This window comes from Arachis ipaensis, chromosome B7, assembly GCF_059453495.1.
Source record: "Arachis ipaensis isolate K30076 ecotype BB chromosome B7, ASM5945349v1, whole genome shotgun sequence".
Classification (NCBI taxonomy): Eukaryota; Viridiplantae; Streptophyta; class Magnoliopsida; order Fabales; family Fabaceae; genus Arachis; species Arachis ipaensis.
In genome coordinates, this window is record NC_142442.1 from 34082206 (window position 1) to 34106889 (window position 24684).

The window sequence follows — 24684 nt, forward strand, 5'->3', positions numbered from 1 at the left end:
TGGTTTTGACCGTTGGTGGGCTTCTTCGGTTTGTCGGGGCAGAGTTCCTGGTTGGCAGATTTTGTTTATCGCGTGGGGTCGGCGGTTTTGCGTTTCAGCTGAGGTTCGTCTTCTTTGGAGTTCGTGTCGTTTGATTGACGCGAACCTTCCGCATTCTTGCGTCCGTTTCATTTCTCGAGGCGTGCTGTCAGCTTTATTTTTCCAAGGGAGCATTCATTGCGAGGGGACGTTTGGGCTGCTTCTCAATTTTACCTTCGCGCTTTGTTTATTCTTTGGGTCATTTTCGTCTTTTTGTTGGTTTGAAACTGTTTTGGTTTTTATTCTTCCTTCCTTCGTTCGTTTCTTAGTTTTTCTATGTGAAACTCCATTTTCTCTCCATTTCACTTTGGTGTTGTTCTGCCTCTCTGCTGTTGCACTTCTACTTTCCTGTTTTAGCACTTTTCAAGTTTACACTTCGCATTACCAGGTTGGTTTCCTTTTGCCTTTGTCATTCTGTGATATTTGCTTTCATGTGTTTGTCGTGTATTATTACCTGCTGTTTTCTGGTGCTGTGTTTTGGGTAGGGATAGTGGTTTTATTTTTTAGAGGGACTAAGCACCACTGCATGGATTAGTAGTGGATAATAGGTTTTCGGCTGTCCTTTCTATTTCTGCGTAGTTTTGGTAGGCTGACAGTGGTGCTCCTCCCTGTTTTAGGTATGCATCGGCGGAGGAATGAGGGTGTGGGTGCTCCAATAGCTCCGTTCAGGGGTGTTCCCTCCCACTATGCATGGGTGACCAGCGATGTTTGGGGGGTCCCGTCGCGGATGATGGAGGCAGATCTCCAAAGGCTCCGTGATCAGGGGGCGGTTTATGGGGTGGCGATGCAGAGCGGCAATACGAGCTCGTCCTCCCTGATGCTGATGAGAGATTTGCTACCTGAACCTCGATTCACCGACCGTTCCGAATTGGATGTGGGTCTATGAATCGATGTTCACTCGGCTTGGCGTGCGACTTCCTTTTTCGCCCTTCGTTCAGGCGTTGCTGAGTCGGTGTTCTGTGGCGCCGTCTCAGCTTCATCCGAATAGTTGGGCGGCAGTTTGTACTTTTGAGCTCGTGTGTGAATACCTCGAGCTTCCGATCTCCGGTTTTCGTTCCTGTTTTTCTTTTTCTTTTCTTATGCACTCTTCCGACCAAGGAGGGAAAGCATAAAAAAGGATATATGTCGTTTAGGGCTCAGCCTCATCGACGTATATTCGGGTTGTTTGAGGACTCCTTTCACGGATTTAAAAGGGAGCATTTTAAGGTGCGCCCTGTTCAAGGGCATCATCCTTTCTGGTTGACGATGGAAGGTGAACGTCAGTTTCTGACTTATTGGAACCTTGGTGCCGGGCCGTAGGTGTTAACGAGAGTTACCTATGATGGTTTGACTTCGAAAGATAAGGATATTGCCAGTGTCCTCTGGCACTTGTTTAGGGAACGACCATTGAATCCCCGGGACGTTATGGGGGACCCCGTGGCCTGCCGGTCATATATTGGTGTGTTTTTTTTCTTTTTTTTTTGGCGTGTCGCCGAGTTTGGGACTTATATTTTTCCTTCCCCTTTTCAGTTGAGATGGCTGGTAGTTTGACCTCGCTGGCGAAACTCAAGGCTGCTATGGATCGGGAGGAAGCGTCGTCGGCTTCTCCTTCCACCCCTGTGTCCCATCCAGCTGCGGACTCCTGGGTTATTTCGCAAGAGGTGATCTCGGCTGGGGTGAGGGTTGAAGCTCGGGTTTCCCCGGGTCCTGTGAACTAGCCTGAGGAGGAGATAATTGTGGTCTCAGCATCCAAGGCTTCTCGGAGGCGGAAGAGGCCCAAGAAGATTAGTAGTGAGAGCCTTGAGGAGGAGGGTTCTATGCCTTCCGTTATGGATCGGCGCTTCGATGCTTCAGCTTTTGTTGACCAGCATCTGATGCCCGGTACTGAGGGGTTTTTTTTATGACTGTGACGTGGCCTTCCAGGCCAAGTCTGTTTATCGCTCCCTCCTCCGATCTGCGGTTATTGTTCGGAAGGCTGAGCCCGTGATGGCTCAAGTTGGCCTTTTGGACAAGAAGCTGTGCCATTCCCAGGTCGAGGTGGTCAAGCTGAAGGAGCAGCTTGAGGTTGCGGAGTGGCTAAGGAGAAAGCCGTGAAGTCGTCCGAAGAGGCTGGGGCTGAAATCCTTTGTCTTTCCGAGGTCGAGACTTCGCTTTTGTCTCAGCTGGGTGAGGAGCGGAAGAGGGCTTCCGACGCTGAATCTCAGGCTACTGTGCTCCTTGCTGAAGTAAACTCCCTGAAAGCTGAGGTTGCGGGGTCAAAGGCTGAGGTGGAGGCACTGAAGAAGGAGAAAATGGAGCTTCTTGCGGATGTGAAGGAGGAGGTGACGGCGGCCGAGGAGATGATGAGGGCTTACGCTTAGGTGCTCACTCCAAGTGTTGATGTGTCCGTCATGGGGGCGTTCAGGGTTGTTCAGGATGGTTGTATTGTGGATCTTTAAGTAGGTTTTTTCTTTTGTTCTGCTGATTTTATGACTTGTAAATTTTTGGAGATTTGGCTGGCCGTGTGGTCGTGTTGTGTCGCTGGATTGTTGACTTTTTTGGATGACTGGGCCGGTCGGGCCGTTTTATTTTTGTTGAACCGTGTTTGTTTGGCTCTTAGATATTTGCGGATAGTTGATTTTCAGGTCGGTCGGGCCTTTTATTTTGCAAGCCATTTTGTATTGGCTTTTCGGTAGCCGTTCAAGTTTGTTAGCCATTTGTCTTGGCTTTTCGGTAGCCGTTCGATGTCGGTAGGCCGTTTAGTCATGTGTGGATATCCGTTTTTAGGCCTCGAGGGTGATCGGTCCTCGATGTTGGTCGTGCGTTCTTTTTCCGTTACGAAAGTGTAGGGAGAAGCGGGGCAGGTGTATTAAGGAAATTTTATTATGTTGGGCCTCGTTAAAACCCTCCGACGTGGGGGAAAAGAGTACCTGAAAATAACACTTATAAAAAATAATAAGTAAAATAGAAAAAGCAAAAGAATAAGTAGAAGAATAAGTAAAAGAGGAACTTGGAGGTAGGGGCTGAGCCTACCCGTAATAACGTCGTAAGTTGGCGGCGTTCCAGGTGCTCGGGATCTCGATGCCGTTGAGTCTTTCGAGCTTGTATGCTCCCTTTCCTACTGTTGCCTTGATTCTGTATGGGCCTTCCCAGTTGGGGGTGAGCTTCCCTTCTCCGGGGGTGGAGGCGCCGATATCGTTTCGTCGTAGGATGAGGTCATCGGGTGCGAACTCCCGTCGGATTACACTGCGGTTATATCTTAAGCCTATTCTTTGCTTTAAGGCTAATTCTCGCATGTGGGCTATGCTTCTTACTTCCTCTGTGAGGTCTCGTTCTGCCACTTCGTCGTTACTTCCGATTGTTTTTCGGGGGCTTGGGTCTCCGATCTCTACTAGGACAACGGCTTCTATGCCGTATGTCAGGCGGAACGGGGTTTCCCCTCTGGAGGTTTGGGGTGTGGTTCAGTATGCTAGAGGACTAATCCGAGTTCGTCGGCCCATAGTCCTTTGGCCCCGTCGAGTGGTTTCTTGAGTCCTTTAACTATTATCTTGTTTGTGGATTCCACCTGTCCGTTTGTCTGGGGGTGTTCTACTGAGCTGAAATGATGGGATATGCGAAGCCCTTCCAGGAATTCTCAGAATTTTTTGTCGGTGAATTGGGTTCTGTTGTCCGAGATTACGATCTCGGGGATCCCTGTAAAATCCCTACAATACCCTTACTCTCCTTTTTCCCAAACCAAACCCTAACCCTAATCTCAAAATAAATCTCACACCCTCCCTCTTACACACATACACACACACAATTCAGAGAAAGAGGGAGAAGTAACGGAAGCAAAGAAAAAAGAAAGGGGAGAGTGAGGGAACGAAGAAGAGAAGAGAGGGAGGCTGTCCACCGTCATTGCCATCGCCATGGAGCACACCGGCGTTGCGCCTCACCGCCGTGGAGCTGCCGTCCCACGTGTCGCAGCCGGCGCTGACAAAGAGGGGAGAGAGTGAGACGTTGAGGCAGAAAGCTGCCGCCGCGGGAAACGCGATGGAGGAGAGGACGTCACCAGCTCTGTCACGCCTGGTTGCTGCCTAGCATGCCGTCGGAGACCACCGTTCCCTCACCACTGCTGCGTCGCCGTTGATAAAGCTGTTATCACCGCCGTGAGCCGCGAACAGAGGAGGGAGAAGGAGGCGAGTTCGTGAGGGAGAAGAAGCAGCGCTGCCACCTTGCCGCCGTACCTCCTTGCTGCCGTCGAGCTGTCCGCTGCCATTGTTGCCGTTCTGGTTCGCTATTTTACCTTGAATCTATTTCACTTCCGTATCCTGCCATTCTGATTTTATTGAACCTTTGCTTTACCTTGGATTTTCCAGCACTATTTCTTGTTGTCTTCCATTCAATTTGAATCCAATAGTTTCTCTACGTGCTATGATCATTGACGTTGTAATAAGAAATGGATGCTGCTGTTGTTGCAGCCGCAACTTTCCACTGCTCGGTCCAAATCCTGTGACTCTTCATTTCATTCTACATCGATCCTCCTCACCCATTAATTTCGAACTTCGGTTTTGGTCTCTTCGGTCCCTTAGGACCACGTTGTGAGTAGGCTTTACATTTATAATTGTTTGGATTTACGTCTTTAATTATTTGGATATACGGTGCTTGAACTTAGTTATACTTACAAAGATTATTATCAAATGATTTTAAATTGGTTTTACTAATTGATTTATTAGAACTAAATGCTTATCCTTGTTAAACTCATTTTAATATGCACATGAGACTATATATTTTTATGAGACTATATGTATGTTTGAAGAAGTTTTATTTTATTTTAAAGCATTTGATTTTATTAGAATATGTATTTTTGAAGCATTGAAATTTTGTTGGTATTCACTTATTTTGGAATTGTGAAATATTTTGAAATGCCTTAAGATTGAGAAAATATGATTGAATCTGATTTGGATGAGAAAGTATTATCTGATTTGATTTGATTCGATACCTTATATATTTGAAAGATCAAAGATTGGTTGTATTTGAAATTATATGTTTTGAATTGGGTTGGGAGGCTTGTATTAAAAAACCGTAGATAACGGCGGTTATGACGTTAACCTAGATACATCTGGCTCAGACCTCAGCTAGCAGGGGCGTTGCTAGTCTAACGTGTAGGCTACACGTTGGATCTGTTATTCCATACGGACACACTAGAGGAAAGGGCTACCCTTAGAGGTGGAGCCGCCCAAGTGTGGACTATTTGATTTGATTTCTGTATGAGAACTCCCTTATTGATTCACTTATTCATATAAATTATTATTTTCTAACTAAAATTATTTTCATAATAATGTTTAGATGGTCTCATGTGAATTATAGATGTACTGTCTAGTCACTGAGTTGCAAAACTCACCTCTTTTTTTTAAAAAATATTTTTCAGGAATAAGTATTTGATTATGTGAGCTTTTCTATTCAAGAGTAATGATCTGCAATGGGTTCTATTCCTTGTTGAGTTCTTAGATGTCATCTGCTCCATATATTACAGGCAGGATCCATCTATATTTATTTATTTTATTTTTGTTCAATTATGTAATTATTCATTCTAGAAAGTGTAAATTTATCAAAAATTATTTGTAATTTTTTTATTTATCTTATATTCGAATCAGTTAGGCTTGCTAGGGAACTCTTTTTCCTGAGCGCCAGTCATGGCTCATTTTGGGCCGCGACAAAGTGGTATCAGAGCTTAGGTTTAATCTGTGTAATATGGAGCAAGTGTCCTATGGTAGGATCACAATTGTATAAATAGAAGCGCGTCTATTTGTACAAATTGTGGCACTATCAAAGGCCTATAGGAATGTCCTCTTTGTCTTCTATGTCATTGTTGTCTTCTGATTACTGTGATCATCTGTCCTCTGCCACTTCTTACTACTCTTGTTCTTTTGTACCCAATCTTGCCCTATCCTTTGCTAGATTTTCTCGAATGTGTTTTTGCAATAGTTTCAGTTTCGGTTCCAGTTCGCGATTCCTGCCTTGTAGCTAGTTCTAACCTTTTCCGATTTTGTGAATGCATGCTTTAATCTTTTTCGTCTTTGTGTTGTTCTCTATGATTCCTGATGTCAATATTTCATGAATTACTTAGAAGATCCGATCGGTGTTTGCCATGAATTACTATCTAATTCCTTTATAGAGCTGTATTTGAAATTTTGGATTGCATGAATTCATTGAGTTACTAAACGAGATGCTTTGTTTTGGACTTGATAAGTGTTCCGAGGGTTACCTGAAACTGTAGGTCGATCTCGGATAAGATATTCTGTACTGGTCGGAGATGACGTGTCCGGCTGGCTGGTGGCGGCCGGAGCTGTTGTGTCCGACTCGTTGGACTGGCTGCACTTCTGATCCTTGGTCACTGGAGGGTAGGGGGTACCTACAAGAGACTCCGATGCTTAAGTTAGCACGGGAATTAAGCAGATTTATTGTAGAATCAGAGTATGAGTTATATCTGGGTGCTCCAGTGTATTTATAGTAGTGTGGACTGACCTTTCTGATAAGATAAGTTAGTTATCTTATCTTATCTTATCTTATCTTATTTTGGGTGAAGTAAGCTTATCTTCAAGGGAACCGCCTTTATCTCTATAGGCTTGGATTGCCTTTGGATTTGGGTCGTGTTCCTCTATTTGGGCCCTTTATTGGGCTTTCCTGTCACTTTGGCCGACCTCTTTGAGAAGAGGTCGGGCAGCCTGACCTAAAGAGGTCAGTTGCTTTGTCGCCAATCATCCCAGGTCGGATAACTCGACCCAGGGTATGAACAGTGCCCCTGCTTGAGCTCGGTCTTTTTTTGCTGAGGTCGAATCCTTGACTTCGGTCCTTCTCTAGTGAAGCCGAAATCAAGCATTTTGTCGATTCCTTTCTTTGTAGTGCCTTTTTGAATGTGGAACGTTTTCCTTTAAAAGCGCGCACTTTTATATCAGCACTTTGGGAACGTGCGAGGGTTTAATACCCTCATTAATTGACTTCAAATGCCCCGTTTCCCATGGTTTTTATTTTGAACTTTGCCATCAGAAACAGTTTCTCTTCTTCGTTCCTCTTCGTAACTTCTTCCTTTACTCTCTCATTTTCTGTTTTTCCTAGAGTTTCACAGTTTTTTCCTGCGACGCCTGCTCTACTACCACTTTCTGTGGAAAAGGAGTGATTCTGGATTTCACCCTCCGTCTTCATCCGGAAAATTTTTTCCGTTCGAGGGGTGGCTTTGTCTCTTCTTGCTCTTCAGCTTTCTTTCGAGGTTTTCTTCTATTTTCCAGGTTTGATTTTTCCTCCTCTGTCATTTTTTATGTCTGAGTTTGATTTTGCTTGGAGAAAGTTTGGATGTTTCTGCTTTTACTGCGCCTGATTGTTGTGTGTTTTGGAGTTTCTTTGTCTTTTGTATGAATTTTTTCGCCTTTCCTATTGCTTGATGCTTTTAGGGCTTTTGCATGTTATCACCGTTTCTGCTTGTGCTTTCGATGATGGTTTTTGTTTGATTCTAAAAAAGGTTGTGTCTTTGATGATTTTCTGCTTGGCATTTTTGATGTCGACGATGCTTTTTGCTGATAGACTGTAGAAAGATAGTGACTTAGATGTCTTTTGTGTTTTTACTTCCCTTTTTCAAAACGTTTGTCTACTTGAAATCTTCCTTTCTTGTTTGGGAAATGCCGGGACGTAAGCTGTAGATTTTTCCTGAAACCTTGCTTTGCCACTGCCTCCAAAGGATGCCCTAGGACTTTGGTTTGAGTCTTGGGGTTTTCCTTTTCTGTTTGTTCATCTGTATCATTTTAGTCGAGTTGCTTTGCCCCTCCTCCGAGATGTTTTTTAGTAATCCAATCTCTTTTTGTTTTTGTAGGATTAGTTGGCCTCATGTCTTCTCGCAATAACATTGTAGAGATGTCTTCCAAAGTTCCCAAGGGAATGTCCGATTGGCTGGACTCCCTTGTCCTAATGTGTGTCTCTGTCGTGGATGCTGAATTTTGTGTAGAGCTGAGGAAATGTCATAGGACTTGTGATAACAGTGCTCGGGAGAGGGATTATGAGCTTGTAGCTCCTGACTCTGATGAGAGGGCTTGTTTTCCTACTTCCGTCGAGGGGGAGCGTCCCTTCTTCTATGCTTATGAATATTTCTTCAGCCAGTTGGACGTCACTTTTCCTTTTACTGCTTTCGAGACCGACTTGTTGTGGTCATGTAACATTGCTCCATCCCAACTTCATCCGAATACCTGGGGTTTTATCAAGATATTTCAACTGCTTTGCCAAGAGTTAGGCATAACACCTTCTCAAAATCTTTTCCTCTATCTTTTTGTCTCGGCCAAGCCCGGAGGTTCTTCCAAAAAGAAAGCTTCCTGGGTTTCTTTCAGATCGGCCCAGGGGCATAAAGTTTTTGCTATGTATGATGAGTCTTTTAAAGATTTTAAGAATTATTTCTTCCGAGTCTGTGCTGTTGAGGGGGTCTGCCTCTTTTTTCTTGATGAGAATGACGAGCCTACTTTTCCTCTAGAGTGGCAAAAGAATGTGAGAGTACCACGTTATACATGGGAGATGCTTAATGAGGTTGAGCGAGCTTTTGTAGTTGGTCTTGAAGATTTATGGGGGGAACCACCCCATCTGGATACAAAAAGATTTTTGAGTGATCCATCTTTGGTTCGAACTGCTTTGGGTACTGTCTGACTTGTTTCTGTACTTGTTTCTTAGTTTTGCTTCTTCTAGATAGTGACTCCTCACTATGGTTGATTCTGTAATTTTCAGAGATGTCGAAAAACAATGATTCCATGAAGGCCTACAAGAAGGCGAAGAAGGCTGCTGCTGCTCAAAACACCTCAGCCAAGGCGGCCGGAGAGGGATCTTCTCAAGTTTCAGTGAAGCCGCCCGCGCCGAGTTCTCCTGGGCCGAGGAAGGTGATCCCCACTCCTCGAGTTCGTCTGATTGATCCTCCACAGACTTCTGCTGCTACTTCTGGTGCTCCTCCCAACAAGAAACAGAAAACAATTGAGGCCTTTAACCTTGACGCCCCTGATTTTAATGCAATCGAGTTCGTAGATCAGCAAATCGGTCCCTACGGTGCCCTCCCCATGGATGATGTATATATCCTTCGCCATCTGGATTTTATGACCCAAAATAGTGTTAAAATGGCATATATGGGGGCTGCCCTGTACCAAACTGCTCAGAATCTTCCTCTCCATGCCACCAAAGAATTTATGGAGGAGGCTAAATAGGAGTTCGATCGGATGAAGGGCCTGAAGGAAGAGCTTGAGGTAAAGGTAACCAAGTTGGAGAAGGATCTGGAGAACGAAAAGGCGAGTTTCCTTGCTCTGGCGGCTTCTGTGCGGTTGGCCGAGGACACGGCATTGAGGCATAAGGACAGTTATGTGACATCTTATCGGGAGGTGGTGCGCCTGAGGGAGGAGTTGGAGAATGCCCGAGCTGATTACTCCGAGCTCCAAGGTCATCTTGTTGGCAACGTAACTGTTGCCTATGAGAACTTGAGGGAGCAGGCTCGGATTATTGCTCCCGAGGCCGACCTTACTCTTTTCAGCCTGGATAATGTTGTGAGGGATGGTAAGATTGTCCCTGATGACTGATGAGCGGATATTTTATACGCTTTTTGGGGATAATTTCATATAGTTTTGAGTATGTTTTAGTTAGTTTTTAGTCTATTTCCAGTAGTTTTTCGGAAAAATTCATATTTCTGGACTTTACTATGAGTTGTGTGTTTTTCTGTAATTTCAGGTATTTTTCTGGCTGAAATTGAAGGAGCTGAGCAAAAATCTGATTCAGGCTGAAAAAGGACTGCTGATGCTGTTGGATTCTGACCTCCCTGCACTAAAAGTGGATTTTCTGGAGCTACAGAACTCGAAATGGCGTGCTTTCAATTGCGTTGGAAAGTAGACATCCAGGGCTTTCCAGAAATATATAATAGTCCATACTTTGCACAAGAATTGACGACGTAAACTGGCGTTCAACGCCAGCCTTCTGCCCAAATCTGGCGTCCAGCGCCAGAAAAGGATCAAAAACTGGAGTTGAACGCCCAAACTGGCACAAAAACTGGCGTTCAACTCCACAAATGGCCTCTGCACGTGAATTGCTTAAAGTCTTAGTCCCAGCACACACCAAGTGGGCCCCAGCACACCAAGTGGGCCCCAGAAGTGGATCTCTGCATCATCCATCATAGTCCACTCATATTTTGTAACCCTAGGCTACTGGTTTAGTATTTAAACAACTTTTAGAGACTTATTTTGTATCTCATGACATTTTAGATCTAAACTTTGTATTCTCTGACGGCATGAGTCTCTAAACCCCATTGTTGGGGGTGAGGAGCTCTGCTGTGTCTCAATGAATTAATGCAAGTATTTCTGTTTTCATTCAAACACGCTTGTTCCTATCTAAGATGTTCATTCGCGCTTAACTGTGATGATGGTGATGAGCTATGACACTCATCACCTTCCTCAACCCATGAACGTGTGCCTGACAACCACCTCCGTTCTATATCCGATTGAATGAGTGTCTCTTAGATTCTTTAATCAGAATCTCCGTGGTATAAGCTAGAACTGATGGCGGCATTCATGAGAATCCGGAAAGTCTAAGCCTTGTCTGTGGCATTCCGAGTAGGATTCAAGGATTGAATGACTGTGACGAGCTTCAAACTCCTGAAGGCTGGGCGTTAGTGACAGACACAAAAGGATAGTAAATCCTATTCCAACCGGATCGAGAACCAACCGGTGATTAGCCGTGCTGTGACAGAGCGCGTGAGCGTAGTTTTCACTGGAAGGATGGAAGGTAGCCATTGACAATGGTGATCCACCAACACACAGCTTGCCATAGGAGGACGTGCGTGCGTGAATCAGAAGACAGAGGAAAGCAGAGATTCAGAGGACAGAGCATCTCCAAAACTCCAACATATTCTCCATTACTGCACAACAAGTAACTTTTAATTTATGCTCTACTAGTTATTCACAATTCAACTGATAAACATAATTGACTTCCTGACTAAGATTTACAAGATAACCATAGATTGCTTCAAACCAACAATCTCTGTGGGATTCGACCCTTACTCACGTAAGGTATTACTTGGACGACCCAGTGCACTTGCTGGTTAGTGGCACGCGTTGTGAAAAGTGTGATTCGTGATTCGTGCTACCAAGTTTTTGGCGCCATTGCCGGGGATTGTTCGTGTTTGAACAACTGACGGATTATTTTGTTGCTTAGATTAGGAAAAATCTTTCTTTTTTTTGGTTTAGAGTCTTTTATTAATTATCCCTTGTTAAAATACTTTAAATTTATAGCTCAGTTATTTAGAACGTGGTGTTTATGTTCATGATAATTGGCTATCATATTTTAAAAAAAAAAAACCTTTTTAGAAAATAATTTTTCTATTAAATCCTGTGCCAAACTTTAAGTTTGGTGTTTTCAAAAATAATATTTCTTAAAATTTTTGAAGGTCCCATAACTCATTTGGCTACAACATTAATTTGATTGGGTTAGAATCTTTTATACTCTTTTCAAAACCTTCTTTTTCAAAAATATTTTTTTTTATTAAATCTTGTGCCAAACTTTAAGTTTGGTGTTTTCTTGTTGATTCCCCTTTGATTTTCGAAAATTTTGGTTTGGTTTTCTAAAAATTTCAAGTTTGGTGTTCTTCCTTCATGTTCTTGTGTTCTTGTGAGTCTTCAAAGTGTTCTTGAGTTTCCTTGTGTCTTGATATTAGAATTTTTAAGTTTGGTGTTCCTTGGTGTTTTCCCTCCAAATTTTTCAAAAACAAGGAGCATTAGATCTAAAAATTTTAAATCTTGTACTATCTTATTGTTTTTCTCTTTCCTCACTACATTCAAAAATATCTTTTCAAAATATCTTTTCTAACTTCCTATCTTTTCAAAATTTGTTTCAACTAACTAACCAACTTTTTGTTTGTTTCTTAACTTTTTCAAAACTACCTAACTAACTCTCTCTCTCAAATTTTCGAAAATATCTTCCCTCTTTTTCAAAAATTTCGTTTTTTTTAACTAATTATTTTTAATTTTTTTACGAAAAAAAAACTTAAAAAAAAAAAAATTATTTCAAAATTCAAATTCTTTTTAGCTATTTTATTTTATTTAAGTATTTACTTCTTATAAAATAAAATAAATAAAAAGGTAAATCAGTCCAAGTTATATCCATAGATCCATCATGGACATAAGTGGAGATGGACAGTCCAGGAGGACTTTGGGGTCATATTCTAACCCCTCTACTGCTTCATATGGGAGTAGCATCTGCATACCCTCCATTGGAGTTAGTAGCTTTGAGTTGAATCCTCAGCTCATTATCATGGTGCAGCAAAGTTGCCAGTATTCCGGTCTTCCACAGGAAGAACCTACAGAGTTTCTGGCACAATTTTTACAAATTGCTGACACAGTACATGATAAGAAAATAGATCAGGATGTCTACAGACTATTACTGTTTCCATTTGCTGTAAAAGATCAAGCCAAGAGGTGGTTAAATAACCAACCTAAGGCCAGCATAAGAACATGGAAACAGCTGACAGAAAAATTCCTGAATCAATATTTCCCTCCAAAAAGGATGACACAGCTAAGGCTGGACATCCAAGGCTTTAAACAAGGAGATAATGAATCTCTTTATGATGCCTGGGAGAGATACAGAGAGATGCTACGAAAATGCCCCTCTGAAATGTTTTCAGAGTGGGTTCAGTTAGACATCTTCTACTATGGGATTGCAGAAGGAGCTCAGATGTCTTTAGATTACTCAGCTGGTGGATCTATCCATATGAGAAAGACAATTGAAGAAGCTCAAGAGCTCATTGATACAGTTGCCAGGAATCAGCATCTGTATCTAAGCAGCAACCCTTCCATGAATGAAGAGGTTAAAACAGTAACTGCTGAATTCAGTACTGTAAAACAAGCTGCTGAATTCAATCAGCAATTAGATTTTCTAACAAAGCAGCTAGCTGAATTCAAAGACAGGTTACAGGAGACAAGGATAGCTAATATACATATGGAAGAACAGTTTAAGCAAACAAAGCAGCAGCTATCAAAGCAAATAGCAGAAGAATGCCAAGCAGTTCAATTAAGAAGTGGGAAAACATTAAATACCCCACCTCAAGGCATCAAAAATTCAAGAAATGAGCAACCCACCAAAGATTCCCCTGAGGAAAGTAAGAGCCCAGGGAAAAATAATTCTGGCACTAAAACGCCAGAAAATGGGTGGAAGGCTGGCGCTGAACGCCCAAACCATGCCCAAAACTGGCGTTCAGCGCCAGAAACAAGGCAGGATTGGCGTTCAACGCCAGAAATGGGCAAGAATTTGGCGTTGAACGCCCAACAGGGGCACATTTCTGGCGTTCAGGCGCCAGGAACAGACAGTGAGTTGGCGTCTAACGTCACTCCAGCTTCTAACTCTGGTACGCAATTGCCAGTGAGGGATCAGACACACATAAGTGCTGATCACAACCCCTCTAAAAAGGCTTCTTTAACCACTAAGGTTGAGGAATATAAAGCCAAGATACCTTATCCTCAAAAACTCCGGAAAGAGGAGCAGGATAAGCAATTTGCTCGCTTTGCAGATTATCTAAGGACTCTTGAAATAAAGATTCCATTTGCAGAGGCACTTGAGCAAATACCTTCTTATGCCAAGTTCATGAAAGAGATCTTGAGTCATAAAAAGGAGTGGAGAGAAACAGAAAGAGTTCTCCTCACTGAAGAATGCAGTGCAGTCATTCTGAAAAGCTTTCCTGAAAAGCTTAAAGACCCTGGGAGTTTTCTGATACCATGCATATTAGAAGGTGATTGCACCAAGACAGCTTTATGCGATCTTGGGGCAAGCATCAACCTAATACCTGCATCCACTATCAGGAAGCTTGGCTTAACTGAAGAAGTTAAACCAACCCGGATATGTCTCCAACTTGCTGATGGTTCCACTAAATACCCATCAGGCGTGATTGAGGACATGATTGTCAGAGTTGGGCCATTCGCCTTTCCCACTGACTTTGTTGTGCTGGAAATGGAGGAGCACAAGAGTGCCACTCTCATTCTAGGAAGACTCTTCCTAGCAACTGGACGATCCCTCATTGACGTCCAACAGGGGGAAATAACCCTGAGAGTCAACGATGACGAGTTCAAGTTGAACGCTGTCAAAGCCATGCAGCATCCAGACACATCAACAGACTGCATGAAAGTTGACCTTATTGACTCTTTGGTAGAAGAGATCAACATGGCTGAGAGTCTCGAATCAGAGCTGGAAGACATCTTTAAAGATGTTCAGCCTGATTTGGAGGATTCAGGGGACATGAAAGAGCCTCTGAACTTTCTTCTGAAAGAGGAAAAACCTCCTAAACCAGAGCTCAAGCCACTGCCACCATCCTTGAAATATGCATTTCTAGGAGAAGGTGACACTTTTCCAGTGATCATAAGCTCTGCTTTAAATTCACAGGAAGAGGAAGCACTTATTCAAGTGCTAAGGACACACAAGACAGCTCTTGGGTGGTCCATAGGTGACCTTAAGGGCATAAGCCCAGCTAGATGCATGCACAAAATCCTATTGGAGGATAATGCCAAACCAGTGGTTCAACCACAGAGGCGGCTAAATCCAGCCATGAAGGAAGTGGTGCAGAAAGAGGTCACCAAATTACTAGAGGCTGGGATTATTTATCCCATTTCTGATAGCCCCTGGGTGAGCCCTGTTCAAGTCGTCCCAAAAAAGGGAGGCATGACAGTGATTCATAATGAAAAAAATGAACTGGTTCCTACAAGAACAGTTACAGGGTGGCGCATGTGTATTGACTACAGAAGGCTCAATACAGCCACCAGAAAGGATCAATTTCCTTTACCATTCATAGACCAGATGCTAGAGAGACTAGGAGGTCATGATTATTACTGCTTTTTGGATGGCTACTCAGGCTATAACCAGATTGCAGTAGATCCCCAGGATCAAGAGAAAACAGCATTCACATGTCCATCCGGAGTGTTTGCTTACAGAAGGATGCCCTTTGGGCTATGCAATGCACCTGCAACCTTTCAGAGATGCATGCTCTCTGTTTTCTCTGATATGGTGGAAAAATTTCTGGAAGTCTTCATGGATGACTTCTCAGTATATGGAGACTCATTCAGCTCCTGTCTTGATCACCTGAAACTTGTTCTGAAAAGATGCCAAGAAACCAACCTAGTTTTAAACTGGGAAAAGTGTCACTTCATGGTGACTGAAGGAATTGTTCTTGGGCATAAAATCTCAAACAAGGAAATAGAGGTGGATCAAGCAAAAATAGAGGTAATTGAAAAATTACCACCACCTGCCAATGTTAAGGCAATCAGAAGCTTTCTGGGGCATGCAGGATTCTATAGGAGGTTTATAAAGGATTTTTCAAAAATCGCAAAACCTCTAAGCAATCTGCTAGCTGCTGACACACCATTTGTGTTTGACACAGCATGCCTGCAGGCGTTTGAAACGCTGAAAGCTAAGCTGGTCACAGCACCAGTCATTTCTGCACCAGACTGGACATTGCCATTTGAGTTAATGTGTGATGCCAGTGATCATGCCATTGGTGCAGTATTGGGACAGAGGCATGACAAGCTTCTGCATGTCATTTATTATGCCAGTCGCGTTCTAAATGATGCCCAGAAAAATTACACAACCACAGAAAAAGAAATACTTGCAGTGGTTTACGCCATTGACAAGTTCAGATCATACTTAGTAGGATCAAAAGTGATTGTGTATACTGACCATGCTGCTCTTAAATATTTACTCACAAAGCAGGATTCAAAACCCAGGCTCATCAGATGGGTATTGCTTCTGCAAGAGTTTGATATAGAAATAAGAGACAGAAAAGGGACAGAGAACCAAGTGGCTGATCATCTGTCCCGGATAGAGCCAGTGAAAGGGACGTCCCTCCCCTTTCTTGAGATCTCTGAGACGTTCCCTGATGAGCATCTATTTGCCATTTAGGAAGCACCATGGTTTGCCGATATTGCAAACTATAAAGCTGCAAGGTTCATACCCAAGGAGTACAATAGAATACAAAAGAAGAAATTAGTTACTGATGCAAAGTACTACTTGTGGGATGAACCTTATCTCTTTAAGAGATGTGCAGACGGAATTATCCGTAGGTGTGTCCCCAGAGAGGAAGCACAGAGAATCCTATGGCATTGCCACGGATCTCAATATGGAGGCCATTTCGGAGGTGAGCGAACAGCCACCAAGGTCCTCCAATGTGGCTTCTATTGGCCCACACTCTATAAAGATTCCCGAGAGTTTGTACGTAATTGTGACAGTTGCCAAAGAGCTGGTAATCTGCCTCATGGTTACGCCATGCCTCAACAAGGAATCTTGGAAATAGAGTTGTTTGATGTATGGGGAATTGACTTCATGGGACCTTTCCCACCATCATACTCAAACACTTATATTCTGGTGGCAGTTGACTATGTATCAAAATGGGTTGAGGCTATTGCCACACCCACCAATGATACTAAAACAGTGCTGAAGTTCCTCCAGAAACATATCTTTAGCAGGTTTGGTGTCCCTAGAGTGTTAATCAGTGATGGGGGCACTCACTTCTGCAATAAACAGCTTTAATCTGCCATGGTTCGGTATGGAATTCGCCACAGAGTGGCCACACCATATCATCCACAAACCAATGGGCAAGCTGAAGTCTCTAATAGAGAATTAAAGAGAATCCTGGAACGGACAGTAAGTACCCGTAGAAAGGATTGGGCAAGGAGCTTGGATGATGCTCTGTGGGCTTACAGGACAGCATTCAAGACCCCTATAGGGACCTCTCCATACCAACTCGTGTATGGTAAGGCATGCCACTTGCCCGTGGAACTGGAACATAAGGCCTACTGGGCAACCAGATTCCTAAACTTAGATGCCAAATTAGCAGGAGAAAAACGATTGCTCCAGCTAAATGAGCTAGAGGAATTCAGATTCACAGCTTTCGAAAATGCCAAGCTTTATAAAGAAAAATAAAAAAAGTGGCATGACAGAAAGCTGTCATCTAGAATCTTTGAACCAGGACAGAAGGTTCTGTTGTTTAACTCTAGACTCAGGCTATTCCCCGGGAAACTGAAATCCCGGTGGAAGGGACCATACGTGATTACAAGTGTGTCACCATGTGGTTATGTGGAGCTTCAAGATATTGATTCTGATAAGAAGTTCATTGTCAATGGACAGAGAATCAAGCATTATCTTGAAGGCAACACTGAGCAAGAATGCTCAAGACTGCAGCTAGATTAAAAGCTCAGCAAGGTCTAGCTAAAGACAATAAAGAAGCGCTTGCTGGGAGGCAACCCAGCCATGGGGCAACAATCCTCTAAGCATTTTGCCCTATTTTTATTTTTATTTGTTTATATAAAGTTCATTGACACTAAGGTAAAGAATCATTTGCATAAGTTTACAGGGTTACAGAAGGAATCTACACACAAAACAGAGATAGGGAGCTTACTGGCAAGAAAACGCCAGTGAAGGCCATTTTGGGCGTTCAGCGCCCAAAATGGGCATCCAGTGGGCGCTGAACGCCAGTAAGGATAGCTATCTGGCGTTCAACGCCAGAAAAGGGCAACAACTGGGCGTTGAACGCCCAGGATAGCAGCATTTGGGCATTGAACGCCCAAAACAGGCAGTGTTTGGGCGTTCAAACGCCAGGATGGGGGGGAGGAGCTCTCCTTCTACCCATCTCCTTCTTTTTCTTTTGCTTGAGGACAAGCAAAGCTCTAAGTTTGGTGTGCTTATCCGTGATCACTAAGATCATGGCCCCTAAAGGAAAACAACCCACTCCAAGAGGAGCAAGGGCGTGATTTAAAGGAACTGAAGTGCCAGAAATTCTCTCTTGAAGGACCAAGCACCTCACAGACTAGAGGAACATCCACTTCCCAAACCTCAAGGTTGTTGAGTTCTAATCTTAGCCTTAACTCTGTGATAACTGTTCTTATTTTAATTTTACCTTAGGAGTCATATAGTAGTAATTAGTATCTATTTTGATTTTATTTCCAATTAAGCTATAGTTTATTTTTCTCATCATCATTAAACATGAATAAAGTAGTAGATCTTTTGAATAAGAAGCAATAAAATTTCGAGTTTAAATAAAACAAATTCTAATTGGTTAAATGTGGTGGCAATGCTTTCTGTCTTCTGAATGAATGCTTGAACAGTGCATATGTCTTTTGAATTTGTTGTTTAAGACTGTTAAATATGTTGGCTCTTGAAAGAACAATGAACATGAGACATGTTATTGATAATCTGAAAAATCATAAAAATGATTCTTGAAGCAAGAAAAAGCAGCAAAGAACAAAGCTTGCAGAAAAAAAAAAAAAGAAAGCAAGCAGAAAAAGCCAAAAGCTCTTAAAACCAAAAGGCAAGGGAAAATAAAAAGGATCCCAAGGCTTTGAGCATCAGTGGATAGGAGGGCCTAAAGGAATAAAATCCTGGTCTGAGCGGCTAAACCAAGCTGTCCCTAACCATGTGCTTGTGGCGTGTAGGTGTCAAGTGAAAACTTGAGACTGAGCGGTTAAAGTCAAGGTCCAAAGCAAAAAGAAGAGTGTGCTTAAGAACTCTGGACACCTCTAATTGGGGACTTTAGCAAAGCTGAGTCACAATCTGAAAAAGGTTCACCCAGTTATGTGTCTGTGGCATTTATGTATCCGGTGATAATACTGGAAAACAAAGTGCTTAGGGCCACGGCCAAGACTCATAAAGAAGCTGTGTTCAAGAATCATCACACTGAACTAAGAAAATCAATAACACTATCTGAATTCTGAGTTCCTATAGATGCCAATCACTCTGAGCTTCAATGGATAAAGTGAGATGCCAAAACTGTTCAGAAGCAAAAAGCTACTAGCCCCGCTCATCTAATTAGAATCTGAGCTTCATTCAAAAACTCTGAGATATTATTGCTTCTCAACCTATTAGTCTTCTATTTTATTTGTCTAGTTGCTTGAGGACAAGCAACAGTTTAAGTTTGGTGTTGTGATGAGCGGATATTTTATACGCTTTTTGGGGATAATTTCATATAGTTTTGAGTATGTTTTAGTTAGTTTTTAGTCTATTTCCAGTAGTTTTTAGGAAAAATTCATATTTCTGGACTTTACTATGAGTTGTGTGTTTTTCTGTAATTTCAGGTATTTTTCTGGCTGAAATTGAAGGAGCTGAGCAAAAATCTGATTCAGGCTGAAAAAGGACTGCTGATGCTGTTGGATTCTGACCTCCCTGCACTCAAAGTGGATTATGAGCTTGTAGCTCCTGACTCTGATGAGAGGGCTTGTTTTCCTACTTCCGTCGAGGGGGAGCGTCCCTTCTTCTATGCTTATGAATATTTCTTCAGCCAGTTGGACGTCACTTTTCCTTTTACTGCTTTCGAGACCGACTTGTTGTGGTCATGTAACATTGCTCCATCCCAGCTTCATCCGAATACCTGGGGTTTTATCAAGATATTTCAACTGCTTTGCCAAGAGTTAGGCATAACACCTTCTCAAAATCTTTTCCTCTATCTTTTTGTCTCGGCCAAGCCCGGAGGTTCTTCCAAAAAGAAAGCTTCATGGGTTTCTTTCAGATCGGCCCAGGGGCATAAAGTTTTTGCTATGTATGATGAGTCTTTTAAAGATTTTAAGAATTATTTCTTCCGAGTCTGTGCTGTTGAGGGGGTCTGCCTCTTTTTTCTTGATGAGAATGACGAGCCTACTTTTCCTCTAGAGTGGCAAAAGAATGTGAGAGTACCACGTTATACATGGGAGATGCTTAATGAGGTTGAGCGAGCTTTTGTAGTTGGTCTTGAAGATTTATGGGGGGAACCACCCCATCTGGATACAAAAAGATTTTTGAGTGATCCATCTTTGGTTCAAACTGCTTTGGGTACTGTCTGACTTGTTTCTGACTTGAAGGAGCTGAGCAAAAATCTGATTCAGGCTGAAAAAGGACTGCTGATGCTGTTGGATTCTGACCTCCCTGCACTCAAAGTGGATTTTCTGGAGCTACAGAACTCGAAATGGCGTGCTTCCAATTGCGTTGGAAAGTAGACATCCAGGGCTTTCCAGTAATATATAATAGTCCATACTTTGCACAAGAATTGACGACGTAAACTGGCGTTCAACGCCAGCCTTTTGCCCAAATCTGGCGTCCAGCGCCAGAAAAGGATCAAAAACTGGAGTTGAACGCCCAAACTGGCACAAAAACTGGCGTTCAACTCCACAAATGGCCTCTGCACGTGAATTGCTTAAAGTCTCAGTCCCAGCACACACCAAGTGGGCCCCAGCACACCAAGTGGGCCCCAGAAGTGGATCTCTGCATCATCCATCATAGTCCACTCATATTTTGTAACCCTAGGCTACTGGTTTAGTATTTAAACAACTTTTAGAGACTTATTTTGTATCTCATGACATTTCAGATCTAAACTTTGTATTCTCTGACGGCATGAGTCTCTAAACCCCATTGTTGGGGGTGAGGAGCTCTGCTGTGTCTCAATGAATTAATGCAAGTATTTCTGTTTTCATTCAAACACGCTTGTTCCTATCTAAGATGTTCATTCGCGCTTAACTGTGATGATGGTGATGAGCTATGACACTCATCACCTTCCTCAACCCATGAACGTGTGCCTGACAACCACCTCCGTTCTATATCCGATTGAATGAGTGTCTCTTAGATTCTTTAATCAGAATCTCCGTGGTATAAGCTAGAACTGATGGCGGCATTCATGAGAATCCGGAAAGTCTAAGCCTTGTCTGTGGCATTCCGAGTAGGATTCAAGGATTGAATGACTGTGACGAGCTTCAAACTCCTGAAGGCTGGGCGTTAGTGACAGACGCAAAAGGATAGTAAATCCTATTCCAACCGGATCGAGAACCAACCGGTGATCCACCAACACACAGCTTGCCATAGGAGGACGTGCGTGCGTGAATCAGAAGACAGAGGAAAGCAGAGATTCAGAGGACAGAGCATCTCCAAAACTCCAACATATTCTCCATTACTGCACAACAAGTAACTTTTAATTTATGCTCTACTAGTTATTCACAATTCAACTGATAAACATAATTGACTTCCTGACTAAGATTTACAAGATAACCATAGATTGCTTCAAACCAACAATCTCTGTGGGATTCGACCCTTACTCACGTAAGGTATTACTTGGACGACCCAGTGCACTTGCTGGTCAGTGGCACGCGTTGTGAAAAGTGTGATTCGTGATTCATGCTACCAATGACCAAGATGATGATGATGTTGAACCTCCCCCTGTGTCTTCTACCAAAGTGTCGACCTCTTCAGTTCCTCCAGTTGTGTCTGATCCGAATTGCCAGATTCTGAACCGGGATGATGGAACCATGGATGCTGTGCCTATTCAGACTCACCTTCCTTCTCCTTGTACTGATGCTGTCGAAAAGGCTCCCGATCTTTGTTGATTTCTCTTGGATATTTTGTGTAAATAGCCCGGCTTGTGGGTTTCTGAACTCTCTTTTTGTATTTTGAATATTTTGCTCGACTGTGGATACTCTTTTGGGTTGCTTGTTTAGCAACTTTGTTTTTGAAAAACAAGTAGTTTTCAAGCTTTTGGGGCTGACCCTGAAGTTCGTTATAATATTGTATTTTATATCCTGCTCGTTTGCGCTTGTCTTAGCACCTTTTGGAGATGTTGGAGCCTTGCTTCTCGGCCTCTTTGGATCGCTTTGCACCTGTTGCTTGCGGGTTAACTCCTTTGAGGTCGTGAATGGACGGGTCCAACTTGTTTCTTGGTTTTCTTGCTCTTGCTTGTATTTCTAGCAATCCATAGCCGATTTCTTTACGTTGGTCCTCGTCTTAGCTACCTTTGCAGTCCTCTTTCTTGGACCTTTGCTAGGTCTCTTTCAGGGACTTCTTTCTAACTTGTTTGTGGGAGGTCGACTTCTTTACGTCATCTTTTTCTATGTTATTTTTGTAATCCTCTTTCTTGGACCTTTGTCAGGTCTCTTTCGGGGATTACTTTTATAACTTTATTAGTTGTAGGAGATCGACTTCTTTGCGTCGTCTTTTTCTAAGTTATTTTGTAATCCTCTTTTTTGGACTTTTGTCAGGTCTCTTTCAGGGATTACTTATATAACTTTGAAAGTTGTAGGAGACTGACTTCGTTATGTTGATCTCTTCTAAGTTATTTTGTAATCCTCTTTTTTGGACCTTTGTCAGGTCTCTTTCAGGGATTACTTATATAACTTATTTTGTAGGAGACCGAATTTGTTAGATCGATCTCTTCCAAGTTATTTTGTAATCCTCTTTCTTAGACCTTTGTCAGGTCTCTTTCAAGGATTACTTATATAACTTATTTTGTAGGAGACCGACTTCGTTAGGTCGATCTCTTCTAAGTTATAGCAATTCCTCTTTTATAGGGTTGGCCAGACCTCTTTCCAGGGATTTGCTGATAACTTGGGTTGACTTGGTCCGACTTCTCAACGTCGGCCAGTCTTTAAGTTATTATTTAGCAATCCATAAGACCTCGTCAGGTTCTTTCTTTTCGGATCACTTTCGATAACTTCTTGCATTATTCTGTGTTCATCTTTGCTGATTTGTAGAAGGTGGTTTGATAAACCACTATTTTACGGTTTATATTGTGTTCAATTGTGTGGTTTTATCATGATTCTTACCCACTTATTCATTAATTTAGCATGCATTTATATTTCCTTCCTGAAATTATTACATAATTGAAAACTGCTTCTTAGAGACTTTTAATTATGCATTTTTATTCTCCTTTATTCCATTCGATGCCGTGATCTGTGTGTTAAGCGTTTCAGGCTTTATAGGGCATGAATGAGTTGGAGATTGGAAAGGAAGCTAGCAAAAATGGAAGGAACACAAGAAATTGAGGAGATAACCAGCGACAAGTGACGCGGCCGCATGGCTCATGCGACCGCGCAAAAGAGGAGAAATCGCAGTGACGCGGCCGCATGGCTCATACGACCGCGCGGACTGGAAAAGCACAAGAGATGCGGAGGCGTGGACGACGCGAACGCGTGGCGAGGAAAAGCGCGAATGACGCATCCGCATGGGTGACGCGATCGCGTGACATGCGCGATCTGCATAATCTGCAGGATTCACTGGGGGCGATTTTGGACCCTATTTTGACCCAGTTTTTGGCCCAGAACAGCAGACTAGAGCCAGAGAACATGCAGAAACCAGAGACAACATTCATTCTACACAGTTTTAGTTTTAGATCTAGTTTTACTCCTCCTCTAGGTTTTCTCTCTACACATTCATAGTTCTTAGGATTTAATTTTCACTTACCTTTTTGGCATTGGAACACTGAGAAGAGTTATTACCTCATCAAGACTTCGTCATTCTAGTTCGTTTTCTTTACTTGGCTTTACTCTTCCATGTTCTTTGCTTTGTTTAATTTTACCATTGGAATATTCTTTGGATTATTTAATACAAGGATCACTTTTATTTTTAATTGACTATTTTAATTTTTATTTACAATGTCTTTCTTTAATTCCTTTTCATATGCTATGAATTTTACCTTTACAATGAGTGAGTAGTTCTCTAACTTGATGGGGAATTGATTGTAAGGAACCCTTGAGTTGGAAGGCTTGAAAGAAAAATTGTAATTGGGTTTATGGTTGGATTGCCTCCTAATCACTAACACCAATCCCTTTTAATTAAGTGGATTGCAACTTGTGAGCGGACGTAGCATTCCAACTTGTTTGACTTTCCTTCACCTAGTGAAGGATAACTAAACAGGACAACCTTCAATTGTCAATTAATCCTGAGAGCATTCCAACAATAATAGAGATTCCAACTAATCAATTTCCAGTCAAGGCTTTTATTTACATTATTCAAATTCACCAATTTAATTTCTTGTTTGCTCAATTCAACCCTTTTTAAAAATCTCTGATTAATAAAATAGCACACTTTTCTGCAACTCGTTGGGAGACGACCTGGGATTCATACTCCCAGTATTTTAAACTTCAATTTTCTGTGACACCTTTCTAAATTGAGTGGTGGATTTCTGGCGAGTTAAGAACTATACTTGCAACGTATATATTTTAACAATTTTTAATTTGCCAATTTCTGCTCGCATCAATTTTTGGCGCCATTGCCGGGGAGTTGCAATAGAGTGCTAAAGTTATTAATTAGAATTTATTTATTTACATTTTATTTTATTTTGGTACTATGAGCTGCATGTTTCTTTCGCTAGATGACGCGTTCACTTCCTGATCCACGCTTGCCAGTATTCGATCCTGAGATTGAAAGAACCATCTCATGAATAAGGTGAGCTCGGCGTTGGTTAGTCCTCTCTGAGGGCGGATTTGAAATGCCATCTGAGGAAGAAACCAGCCCCCGTTCTACTGATTTGGTTGATTTACGTACAGGTAACATGGCGGCAGCCAGAAGAGTTACCATCCAGGAGGAAGGAGCCCCTAATTTTACAATGCAACCGTTTCAAGCGCATCACCCAGCGGTGGCTACAGATTTTGAAATAAAGACCGCACTGCTCAATTTGATGCCCAAGTTTCATGGCTTACCTGCTCAAGAACCTATCAAGCACCTGAGAGATTTTCAAGCAGCCTGTTCTACTGTCAGGCGTGATGGTGCTGATGAAACTTCAATTTTGCTGAAAGCTTTTCCGTTTTCTCTTGAGGGAAAAGTAAGAGAGTGGTACTACACTCAACCCCTAGCAAATGTATCCAACTGGGATACGCTCAGAAAAGAGTTTTTGGAGAAATT

At 42.4% G+C, this 24684-nt stretch overlaps 2 pseudogenes; one reads left to right on the forward strand and one right to left on the reverse strand.

Annotated features, from left to right (window-relative positions):
• Positions 1–1886: 1886 nt before the first annotated feature.
• On the forward strand, positions 1887–2495 carry LOC148550797 (uncharacterized; annotated as a pseudogene).
• A 1344-nt stretch (positions 2496–3839) lies between these two features.
• Positions 3840–24684, reverse strand: part of LOC148550798 (uncharacterized) — a 61799-nt pseudogene continuing 40954 nt past the window's right edge.